This window comes from Dermacentor silvarum, chromosome 6 (genome assembly GCF_013339745.2).
Source record: "Dermacentor silvarum isolate Dsil-2018 chromosome 6, BIME_Dsil_1.4, whole genome shotgun sequence".
Taxonomy (NCBI): Eukaryota; Metazoa; Arthropoda; class Arachnida; order Ixodida; family Ixodidae; genus Dermacentor; species Dermacentor silvarum.
The window spans coordinates 49,890,383-49,903,055 of record NC_051159.1 but is presented as its reverse complement, the minus strand read 5'-3'; positions in this window follow the sequence as shown (position 1 = coordinate 49,903,055).

Here is a 12,673-nt window from a genome sequence, read left to right as displayed (position 1 = left end):
GCCATGTCTTTTCTCCTAAATATTCACCCTCCTCGCGGAGCAGTTTGCTCTAGAGGAACGAGATGGCGCTTTCGGCGGAGCGCCACACGTTGCCTCAGGGAATGCGCATGGATAGGAAACCATTACTGCTTCTGCCCTACTACTCTGTGCGATCAGCTGTCGGAAATGCAACTGGGTGTTCGCTAATGCACTGTGCCAAATTCATGCTGCAAAATGTGTAACGATAGAGGGAAGACGTGTGTGGTAGTTGGCTGCAAAAATAGTGACTCCCATTTTAAGAAATTGAATGAATCTGTGCGGCCGCTGCTACATAAAGACTTCCTGTGTTGCCGGCCCTTCACAATGCACGGCTTTCCTCGAGGATAAAAAAAAATAACTCTTCCGCTAGCGTTGCGTAGCGAACTTTCAATTAAAGGAATTCAACCCCGGAACGCCGGCAAGAGTGAGTACCGTTCGTTACAAAAGGAAGTAGCGCCACTTACTGGCATATTAAGTTTCTCGAACGTTATCTAGACACATCCAGCCCTACTCACACGCCAATTTACGCCCACTCTATCACCAACGTATCAATAATAAGTGAATGGGCGAACACTTAATGCGCCTAAGCATGAGAGATAGCGACTACACCAACAACACATGAATGTTCGAAGCTGAACGTTTCGCGACGATCCACAGAGTAAGCGAGGTATTAGCGATAATAGACAGTTTTAGTTTAGCGTGGTTACCGGAATAGCGGGCGTACCGGAATAGCGGGATCGAAGTGCGCATGCGCAGAACGCTAACCGACCCATACCGTTTACCGTGCGCACGCTATTTCTCGGAGTTAACGTTACCGTGTTAGCGTGGTGTACGTAGTGTACGTAAAACATGGCGGCGGTCCCGGTCGCCCGCTTCGAACTGAATTTGGCGTTGTTTTTGTAGAATTCACTTCGTTCGTAGCAAATGACTGCGTAAACGGCTTTTGCTTAGTCTCATGCCGCTTCGCCGAGAGAGTGTTATGGCTAATCTTGAGGAATTTTCGAGATCGCTTCTCGTTTCGGACACGCCTAAACCTAACGAGAGAAATTTTTTTCTGAGATGCGCGTGCCATCTGTCGCTAAAGTTGGAAGATAGGCGCGACGAGAGCATATGGCCTCTGAGATGGGAGGATGTAGACAGCTTGTACTGCTTGTCTGTTTCGTTGCAGATCGACGGACATGTGAAGTAAAAATACAACGCGCTCCTGGCTTCCATTGCGCTGCCTATCGTACTTTCCGGACGCACACACACATAGAATTAGGTGCCCTGTGTATGCGAAATTCAAAGCGTAATGGAATAGCGTCCCGCACGTAAACTACGCTATCACGCTATACTAAAACTCTCTTTCTGCAAAGTTCGTTCGCGGAACGGTAACGCTATTTCCCGTAACCCCGCTATTACGCTAACGCTAAACTAAAACTGTCTAATGCGTCTTTACTACAAGCTACTACAAAGTACAGAACATTTACATTCCAAGCTTTGTGCGCAGCAAGAACAAATCCACCGCAATTGAGCACAATTGCTAGCGATTAGGTTGAAAATAAACAACCAGATAGTGGCAGCACCGAGGAACATCACTGAGTGAGAAACATAACAAGCCACTGCTTCAAAATGTTTGCCATAGAAAGAACGAAGAGTAAAGCACATTGATGCATCCTGATTAAATTCATAAGCGGAAAGACTGGACAGCTCGGAATAGATTTGTAGCCCCGCTTTTAGTGCAAGCACCGTATACGCCACTCGCGCCGTTTGGACAAGGCGTAATTAGCATTGAAAGTACTTAGATGTCCTCTAAAGCTGTGGCCAAAGCTCCTTGTCGTCCACACAGTCACCGTCTACGATATCTGTCGAAACGGAGGGTTGCGGCGCCGCACCGGCGTACACGCGCTTGCACTGTAAACAAGGAGGCAACGGAGGCAGCTGACGTAAGCAATGGACGCGCCATCACGTGATCAAACAGGGCAGCAGCCACGGGATTGCCGGGAAAATGGTCTATATTTCTCTATACTTCGACAGCTTATACAATACGTCTTATGTTAAGTTTTATGGAGTCGTCCAGACTACAGTTATACTATATACGTACCATTACATAAATAGCACCATCCCCGCGCTTACTGTGGAATGTAAGTTTGCTGGCATCAGCAGCCCCTCATACATTCTCTGATGTTCGTAGAATCACATTGAAAGCGGATTCTGTTATGCCGAAAGCTAGTTAAGATTTTACTTTATTGTTCTCTTGGTGCCCCTGTGGCCTCAACACATGGCTCATATCCGCGAGGTGGATTCGGCACACTGAAGGTAACGAAAAGTGCGCGCAACCAAGGCCAATGGGGGGAAAAAACAAAGAATTCATCAAAAGGGAGACCGTGTGTAATTGAAGCATAACGAAATTCCTGCATACTTCATGCCGTCCCCCCTGTGTCCAGCCTTTTCTTTTTACAGCGACGCTATTAGCCTATAGATGGTCGGAATTTTTTATGTCCGCGTGCGCGGGGCTCACACAAAAATGCGGGCCGATCTCGGAGACAGGGCAAAGAAGCGGGAAGCGAACATTGGGCTGCTTCTCCAAGATGCATCTCAAAGCGTCATCAGGTTACATAATCACTTGACGATAACGTCATCAGGCGATATCGTCACTTGACGATGCCGTTATCACGTAAAGTAACGTTCGCCGTGATGATGTCATCACGCGCCCTTTCGTGTGATCACGTCATCACGCGACGTTTGAGGTCATGACGTAGTCCCGTTTCGTCATCATGTCAAACGTAACGTCACCACTTGGTCACGTGGGTTTTCGTACCATCGGACGTTAACGCCCGATTTTTTCACTTCATTGCTCATATATTGATTTCGTATTTATAAAGATTAACCGAAAGGTTATTCTTTATAAATAGAGGTTGTAGTGGCGGTTTTTCACAGCTTCGCTGGGCCTCCACTTTCGCAGGGCTGGGATGACGAGTCATTTTTTTTCTTAATTTTTCATTGTTCATTCCTTTCATCTCGCATAGTTTTCTATATTTTATCGTGCTTGGCAGAGAAGTATCCACCGTAGAAGGTCCTTAATGTTTACCATGAATGAATCGAACGAGCAGCATGAGCATCTTACTTATTACCTTCAGTATAGGCACCGGGCATGTCTAACACTTGAGCCGACGATGGCGGCTCTAGCGGTGACGTGAGCACCTCCCGGACAGAATGGCGGCAGCAGCAGCACGGGCCACTTCCATAGGCGCGTATCATTGTATGGACACCTTCTTCGATTTGGTTTGTTCTGGCGATTTACATTTTAACATTTAATCTAGCCTCATGACTTTACCGCAATGGCTCCACGTCTGAATTCCAAAAACTGCTGTTTTGTGAGGTGCAACAGCACTCGCCGTAATCGGCACGGAGCTAGAGACAACAATGTCGCAAAAGTTGGATCCAACAGGGTTGTCAAAGGGGAAAAAAGCATGCTATGTATTCTGTATTTTCGGCGAGTGTGTGTGTGTGTGTGTGTGTGTGTGTGTGTGTGTGTGTGTGTGTGTGTGTGTGTGTGTGTGTGTGTGTGTGTGTGTGTGTGTGTGTGTGTGTGTGTGTGTGTGTGTGTGTGTGTGTGTGTGTGTGTGTGTGTGTGTGTGTGTGTGTGTGTGTGTGTGTGTGTGTGTTTCATCAATCTGAAGTGCTTGTTTCGTGGCGAAGGCCGAGTGTAATCTCCTCCCTACGTGGTCCATGAAAGTGCATTCGAATTCTAGCGGCTGCTCGATGGCGCTCGGGCGTTCACATTACGATTAAGGTGCGGAGATCTTTCCGCTACATTGCCAGAACTGTCTCTGACAGGCGTTGGTTGCGGTAATTGTAATATAACATGTAGGAACAACCAAACACAGGTATGCGTTGCTGTGCTGGCAGAGATACGGTCAGAATTGCAGGATCCGTTAACAGTGCCAAACAGACTTCACCTACTAAACAAGGTGTGTCTGATCACTCTGAGAGGCAGTTGCTTGCACACATGACTGCCTGCTGCATTTTGCAAAGCAACATTCCATGCCACGGGAGGCCGGAATTGGCAAAAGTCATGTAAGTATCTCAATATGGCTAATGTACTTCAGTATGCTTTACCTCAGCACGGGTACGTATTCCAGTGAAGCATGTGGATAGTGAGACGGGCGAACCTGGCACGTATGTCCTCAGTCTTCTCTATACCGCCTGGAGCCATGACTTCCTTGCATTCGCGGAATTCGCCTGCTATAAACAGCAGTCTGCCCTTCTTGAGGCTAGCCTTGCGAAAAAAGGCACTCAAGTGTCGCAGATTGTGCAATCCCGTTGGTATTGTAATGACGCGGCTCACTCGTCGCAATAACAAGGCTCGGTACCATAACAAGCGCCGCGCCAACCAAGCGCAGTGGTTTTCAAATTGCCGCCGAAGCCGTAGCCACCCTCCCTTTCCCCCAATGAATGCAAGGTTGACCATGTGGGGGCGCTTCCTGATATAACACCGCATTGCCACATGGGGCAATGCGGAAACAGGCAGTCATGTATCGACTACGCCTTAGTCTCAGAAATGGTCTACGAACAACTAGACCAAATGATAATAGACGAAAATGGAAAAAATAGCCTGGGAAGCGATCATAGACGTTTAGCGTTAAAGTTTGGGCGAGATACCAGCGCAGAACATAAACCAATAGCCTCAGAGTTTTTAAAAATGAATGACGAGCAAATAACAGAGATCGCAAACAACATAGAGAAGAAAATTGAGGCTTCTCCTACAGCTGTCTGGGAACATAAGGAACTGGTGGAGGTTATGCAGCATGAAATAAGGCGGACACGGCAAAACAATTGTTGGATTGGAAAGAAGAAACCACGTAAGTGGTGGAGCAAGGAAATCAAACAAGCTATAGAAGAGCGTAAAGAGGCATCTAGGGTTCATCGAGAAGCCAAAAGTTGGGATTACAAGAAGAAGAGGTGCTCCTTAGATGGAATACATACCGAGAAAAGAAAAGGGTTGCGAGTGAGCTCGTGCAAGAGAAAATTAAATGCGCAAGTGAACGTTGGGTGCATAACATTCACAAAAGTGACAAAGGCGCCCCAAAAAGATTCTGGAACCATATAAAAGCACTCGGAGCTCCAACTATAAACTCGCAAACGGCTTTAAGGGATGAAGACGGTAACATCTATGAAGGCGATGATGCGCTGCGGTACATCACAGACGTTATCAGGCATAACTTCGGCACGAGAAAAAGCGTAGTTCAAACAACAGATCCAGCAACAACAGAGAGGCCTGAGAGATGAAAATTTATCATAGAAAGCTTTTATTGGAAAAAGGCAGCAGAAAATGTCCCTAACAACACGGCAGCTGGACCCGATGAAATCCCAATACAGCTAATCAAAAACCTCGGTCCAAAAAGCAAGGCACTGCTGACTAATGCCATAGAGCAAGTGATTAGAACAAAGAATATTCCCGATGGATGGCGTGAAAGCAAGATGAATCTCATCTACAAAGGCAAAGGAGATAAGGATAACACGAGCTCGTACAGGCCAGTTACAGTAACGTCGGTGATATATAGAATGGCAATGCAAGCCATAAAATTAGAACTGTCGAAGTGGGTGGAGGAAAACGATGTATTGGGGGAACTACAGAATGGGTTCAGGCCAGGCAGACGCTTAGAAGACAATATGTTTGTACTAGCTCAGTGCATAGAGATTTCAGTAGCTCAGAAAAGACCTTTATAGATAGCATTTCTAGATATTAAAGGAGCTTATGACAACGTAGACAGGGAATTGTTGTGGGATATTCTTCAATACGAAGGCATAGATGACGATTTCGTGGAGCTGCTAAAGGAGATATATCGAGACAACCAAGTACAAGTGGTATGGGAAGGCCGAAAAGGAAATGAAATGGTGGGAATTCACCAAGGATTGAAGCAAGGATGCCCTCTGTCACCATTGTTGTTCACGCTTTACGTCAAGGGTATAGAAAGACGACTGGAAAACAGCGAATTAGGTTTCGATTTATCCTACATGCGTAATGGACAAATGGTGCAACAGAAGGTCCCTGGACTGATGTACGCAGACGACATTGTGCTACTAGCGGACAATAAAAAAGATTTACAGATACTTGCGAATATCTGTGGAAAAGCAGCGACAAATCTAGGGCTTAAGTTTAGCACAGAGAAATCAGGGATTATGATCTTTAATGAACACACGAGTAACTTCGTGGTGTCAATTCAACAGCAAGTAATACCCATAGTGAAGCAATATAAGTACCTCGGCGTACACATAAACGAAGGAAAGAATTACTCAAGCAACCACCAAGATAATCTGAAAATAAAGGGGAAGCGGAATGCAGCAATAATGGAACACAGAGCACTATGGGGCCACAATAAGTATGAGGTGGTGCGTGGAATCTGGAAAGGAGTAATGGTGCCAGCGCTAACATTTGCAAATGCCATTATATGCTTAAAATCGGATATATTGGCAGGTTTGGAAGTTAACCAAAGATCAGTAGGCCGGTTGGCTTTGGGAGCACACGGTAATACGACAAATCAGGCAGTCCAGGGTGACATGGGTTGGGCCTCTTTTGAAGTCAGAGAAGCACAGAGCAAAATTAGTTTTGAAGAAAGGCTCAGGAACATGGATGAAAATAAATGGGCGGCTAAAGTGCACAAGTATCTCTACATGAAAAACGTGGACACAGAATGGAGGAAGAGGTCAAGGAAGTTGGCAACCAAGTACAGGATAATCGAAACTGTAAATAGACAACCAGGTGTCATCAGAAAGAAAGTGAGAGAAATAGAGACCGTGAATTGGATGCAAAAAATGGAAACAAAAAGGACAATGGAGATTTACAAGAATGAGAAGAAAGAAATTAGAAGGGAAAATTTGTACGATAACACAAAGGGCAGTGCCTTGCTATTTGAGGCTCGAGCCGGTTGCCTAAGGACGAAAACATATCGGAACAAATATTCGGAACTAGATGAGACATGTGTATGCTGCAGTAAAGATCCAGAGACCACTCAGCACATCCTAATGGAATGCGACGGGATCCACCCAGCGAGAACCGTAGGTAACGTGCAACTCCCAGAAGCGCTTGGTTTAAAGTGGAAGGAAACATAAACAGATCAGCCGTAGAGATCAGCAAGAGACGATTAGAGTACTGGTGGAAAAAAAGCAGGGAAAAGATGGATACGACCTGATCTCTTAAAATCATAGGCAGCGGTGCAAGGTAAATTTTTGAAAAATAAAAATAATGAGAGGGTATACAAAAATGATGCATGGATAAAGAACATGTATAACATACCTGATTAAATCAAGCAGGCTAGGTGACTATTTGTCGCCGCCCCGTTTCAAAGGGGATGCCAATAAATCATCATCATCATCATCATCATCATCATCACCATAGAGTTACTCTATATGCTCCCTACGCAAGGGAGCATATACAGTAACTCTGTGCCACTATGAAGCCGCCTGGCGAAGCGTCAGTGGTATAACCGGAATTTAAGCGAAATAAATCGCCCTATAAAGAAACCACTGAGATTTGTAGTGCTGGAAAAAGACTTGGATCCCTTTACACCGTAGATTACTTTTAAAACATGGACTCGGAGATGTTGCGCATTCAAAGGGCGTACAAGTCTCGGAGGTCGCCGTTGAAACGCGCCTAGTGGTCAACTGCTCCGGAAGATGGCGCCAAGGTACTGCAATTTGGTGGCTCACGCGGTGGCTTGCAGGTAATTAAGTGACGATAAATCACGAAATACTCAATTTGCTATAAATGAAAAAAAAAGAGAGAGAATGCCATAACAAAGCACACAAGAGAACTGAAGTGCAAGATATACGGGACGTTTAGCTGTATTGGACAGCTTAAAACATATATATATATATATATATATATATATATATATATATATATATATATATATATATATATATATATATATACGGGACGTTTAGCTGTATTGGACAGCTTAAAACATATATATATATATATATATATATATATATATATATATATATATAGTGTGTGTGTGTGTGTGTGTGTGTGTGTGTGTGTGTGTGTGTGTGTGTGTGTGTGTGTGTGTGTGTGTGTGTTTCCTAATTCCAAGCAATAATTCCTGAGGCTAAGGCTGGGTGTTTGAGGACTAATTCCTACAAATACAAGCTTGACAGTTTGTTGATGATATTAACTGGAGGAATTGTTAATAGAACTGTTAAAGCAGCATTAGTATTTAGTGGCCACCGCAAGGCAGAGAGATTATGAAAAACGAAACAAGAATAGGCTGTATTGCAAGTATGACACCTGTATTGCAAGTAACCAGCCCGAAACAGAGGCGGTATCTGTCTGTCTGTCGGTCTACCACCAGCAGATGGCAACAAAGCTATCGCTCGGCCTCGAAGAGCCAGAGGTCGCCTTGTGTTTAATTATCAGACGCTAATCACAATTTCGTGGAGTACGAACGATCAGCCTCATCCTCGACATTTACTCCTAATCGACAGTTTACAGAACACATTAAATTCTCCTAATCAGAACACATACCATATAAAATTCTCCTAATCGACAGTTACAGAACACATAAAATCTTCATATGCATAGAACCTATGCATGTGAAGCGAAACAAAGTTGAATCATTAGTTGGAATGGCAAACAACCAGATGCAATACGTAGACTTGTCTTGTTTTCATTTTAACGAGCATAGAATCTCTTATAAGGGTTTATGCACCACACAGGTCACACCTTTCATGCCATACAATGTTAAGGTTTATGCCGTGCGATGCTCACAAGGTATGCCCAAATGTAAACACAAGTTCAACTCGTTGCACATTGGAAGACGTCGACGGTCGACCCTGCGATATCACGAGGATCCAGGCAGATTTCTTATACTGGTCGGGGAAAGAATGGTGAGAAGTATGTGCAGAGATAAAAACGACACATTATGCGTAATATACCCCAGGGGCCAACATATCAACGTGCAAGTGCATTTAGGGCTTCAAAATATGTTAGCTTTGTGTCACAGTGGCAAATATCTATAGATATTGGAGTTGGCCAGGAATGGGCGCATGAGAAGCGGCACATACTAGGTAGCGCGACAATTGGTGTAGGGCAAATATGATAAATTTCCAAAAAGATGTTTAAAATCGTGCGCTATTCCATTAACAGCCGTTCTTGCATCTGAGATACCTTAGAGGTGACATTATATATATACGTGTATTATGTCGTGATATTATGATTAAGCACAATGAACGTGCGTTCACTGTCCCTACTTTGGACGTCAGCATGCAGTATGTAGTGCGCATATAACGTATGACTAACCGATACAGCAACACTCCTCATTGTCTTTCCCCATCTCGCAAAAAAAAAAAAAAATCTTGCTTGAGAGCCTTACGGTGCCTTACAATATGCTTTTACTAGTCACACTAAAGGAAGTATAAACTTATGTAACTTCTTTATATATTTTTTTTTCTTTAGACATAAATGTGCACATAGGCATATTTTAAACGATTAACAACTCGCACTCGTCGTCTCCTATCGTTCCGATCATTCCTAGCCCAAGATGGCTTGGCGGCCAGGTCAGCGAGGTGCATGTAAAGAAAGCACACCATACAAGAAATTGGATCTTTATCAAAATTGCTCATGAGAAACGTGCTTCTCTAAAAGCGGAGAGTGCAGAGGAGTACTACTCAATCCTATGACCTCCGATGTTTATGACACCGCCCTGCATGTTGGTTGCCTCGATATAGTCGCCTCAGAACTCTCGCGCCCCGCGTCAAGAGCAATCTTGATCATTGCTACGTAAACATTCATTCGGCTTAATTACTTGGGTTGCTAGGTCATGTGAAGGGTACCTTGCGGTGCAGCTGCACAGCGCCGTCACTGACTGGGGGCTTCTGAGTTTGTGCATGTTTAACGGAGGCTGCCAGCCAATCGCATAAAGTTGTTACGAAGAAAAAGCTTTGTCGATTCAACCTCATGCAACTAGAGATCTCAACCGCTACTAATCTAGCGTGAGTATCCCGAAATTTTCAGACTCAGAGTTCTGATTTCGCTCTGACGCGAGAAATGTCTCGGCCCGAATTCAGACCTGATAAGACTAAAATCTATCTCTGAAAGTATGATTGCACCACAATCACAACCATATTAAACAACGTACGTTTTGAAATCACTCGAGATTTCTCTGTGTTGCAGTGGCTGTTCTTGCTACTAGTGTGGGCAACGTTCAAGCGAAGAGAGCGTTCGATATCTTGAACATCTTCTCGAAAGACGACCAAGCCAATTATGCGTGGATCGTGTTATAGAGGAAATGATTATCGGCCGCCTGAAATGTAACAAGGTTAACAGTTGGGAAAGTTGTTACAAATCCGTGGTAGATGACAAACAACGACAAAGACGAATGGACACTGTGCTGGAAGGCGCTTGTAAGACCATGACAGAGTCAGGCACTCAAAGACACACATGTATGTGCGTCTCTCTGTCCTTGTCTTCCAGGCGCCCCACAGCACAGTATGAATTACCAACTCGTAAAAAAGAAGCATGCAACACTCCTAACAAATAGACACCCGCGAGCACTTCTAATGTATTTTTTTTTTATCCGCCCGTGTTTGTGCAGCTACCCTCGTTTTACCGTGAACTGTAACAAACGCCATGGTCGTTAAAGTGAATCGCGGAATGCAGCGTTGCAGGCAAAATGACAGGGAGACGTCGACACACCTTCATTTGCTACACGACCCCCGCCCGCCCCGATATTCTGCGCATGGGAGTTGGCCAAGGAGTTTCGGATAAAATATTTCAAACTTCATTTGAGCGGTCACACATCTCGACACATATTGTTTGCATCAGACACAATGCCTACGCCTTTCACGCATTTTTGCGAAGTTTAATTTTATTAACAGAATCCTAACCATGAAGAAGCCCTATCTTTCATCAATATTCCTCATAAGTCTACGGGTAAAGGCAGGTTGAACATTCTTAAGCATGTATTCCATAAGGAATTCAAATGGCAAAACTCGCGATGTACATGTTGAACGTTCTTTATCGTTCCTGACGCAAAATGACATAGCCTGTTTGATTTAAGAACTTCCCAACATTTTACTGTCGCTGGAAAGCCATTTCAAAGCGGGCTACCGAGTGATTATTGTGGCCATAGATAACATTTTTTTTTTTTTTTGTGATCCTTTACGTTATGGATGCGAGACCAGTCTTGTATGCTAAGCACACCAATGATATAGTAAACACTTTGAATTGCCGCTGTTAGTGGGGTTAAACACATCTCCTCTTTATTATCATCTTCATCACAACGAAAGAGAGAAGGGAGGAAGGAAAGGCAGGCAGGTTAACCAGACTTAGTCCAGTTTGCTACCCTACACGTAGGGAGAGGGACGGGGGAGTGAAAAGAGAGAGAGAACACACAAGTCTTGATCGTACGTCCACGTGCACTAAGATAGGTGCCGCATGTCTACAGTCGGGCACTGAAGTTTGTTGACTTCAGGTACTGAAGAAGAGCTCGAATGGCTCTCTGGGTGGAGCTGTGAGGCCAGGCCCGCAAGGTCCCAGCGAAACAGTATGTTGACATAGACAGTAATTAATGCCTGCCTGTCGACACCGTCCAAGTATTCTCGAATGGAACCACTTCGCCAGGAACGGATACCTCGTAGCACAACGACACGCTACACCTTAGCGCGCGCAGGCACTCCTTCAAATCCCCGGCACGCCGGCGTACTGCACCCTTTCCTTCGGACATGGCGAGGGCCGCATGGTCGGAGCAGAGATATTTCAGCGCGCCGTCCACAGAGCCGTCCGTTCTCCGAGACGCCGAATCTCCGCGAGCCCGTCATCGCTCACGGGCGAGCCAAGCGAGCGTGAGCTCCTGCGAAAAGTGTCGGGCCTTGCGCTGAAAAGCCCCACGGGCCGGTCTTCTTCTCCCTGCGCACCAAGAAAAAAAAAAAAAAAAAAAAAAACGCGAATGCTCGGAACGCCGCGAACTGCTCCGAGCGTCTATTCGTCACTGTCGCGGCGGCGCTCTTCTAATTGCTTTCCGACCGTTTGCCAACGCGTTCCGGTTGTTGCGGCGGCCAGCGCACACGTGATTGGAGATGCGGCCTGCCGCCGCGACTGCCGTCATCTCTGTCTTGCCCTGCTACCTGCCTCTCTCGGCAACGCCGAACCGGCTGTGTTGTGCATACAGCCGCGGTCCGTGCATGCTGGAAAAGCACCGCACGCCGGGTGCCGCCTTCTCACTCTTGCGCGGAACGCGCCGTGAGAAGCTCCAGAAGCAGGAGGGAAGGGTAGCCCTTCGAGTGAACCCACAGGCGCGCGCTTTCGTGCAGGGTGGATAACCAGTTACCCCTGGCGTATCCTCCAAGCCTCGAAGAGGACTAACAAAGAAAACATGTGTAATAGATGAGAAAAAAAATCTTTAAAGGAAGACAAGCTCGGAACGTGCTCGAGTCCGCCCTCACCCTCTCTCTCTCTCTCTCTCACTTCGCCCGGAGTCCCAAAATTAATGGAACTGAGCGCTGGCGCGCACTCTGCTTATAGCCGAGCCGAGCGACCAGCAAGACCAACGCGGCAGCCAAAAGGGACCGAAGAAAAATGAAATCTCGCAACGAAGTCAGCTCTCGAGGGGCGCTTCTTCTTCTTCTTCTTGGCGATTCCGTTTTATTTATTACTTTGTTGTTGCATTGT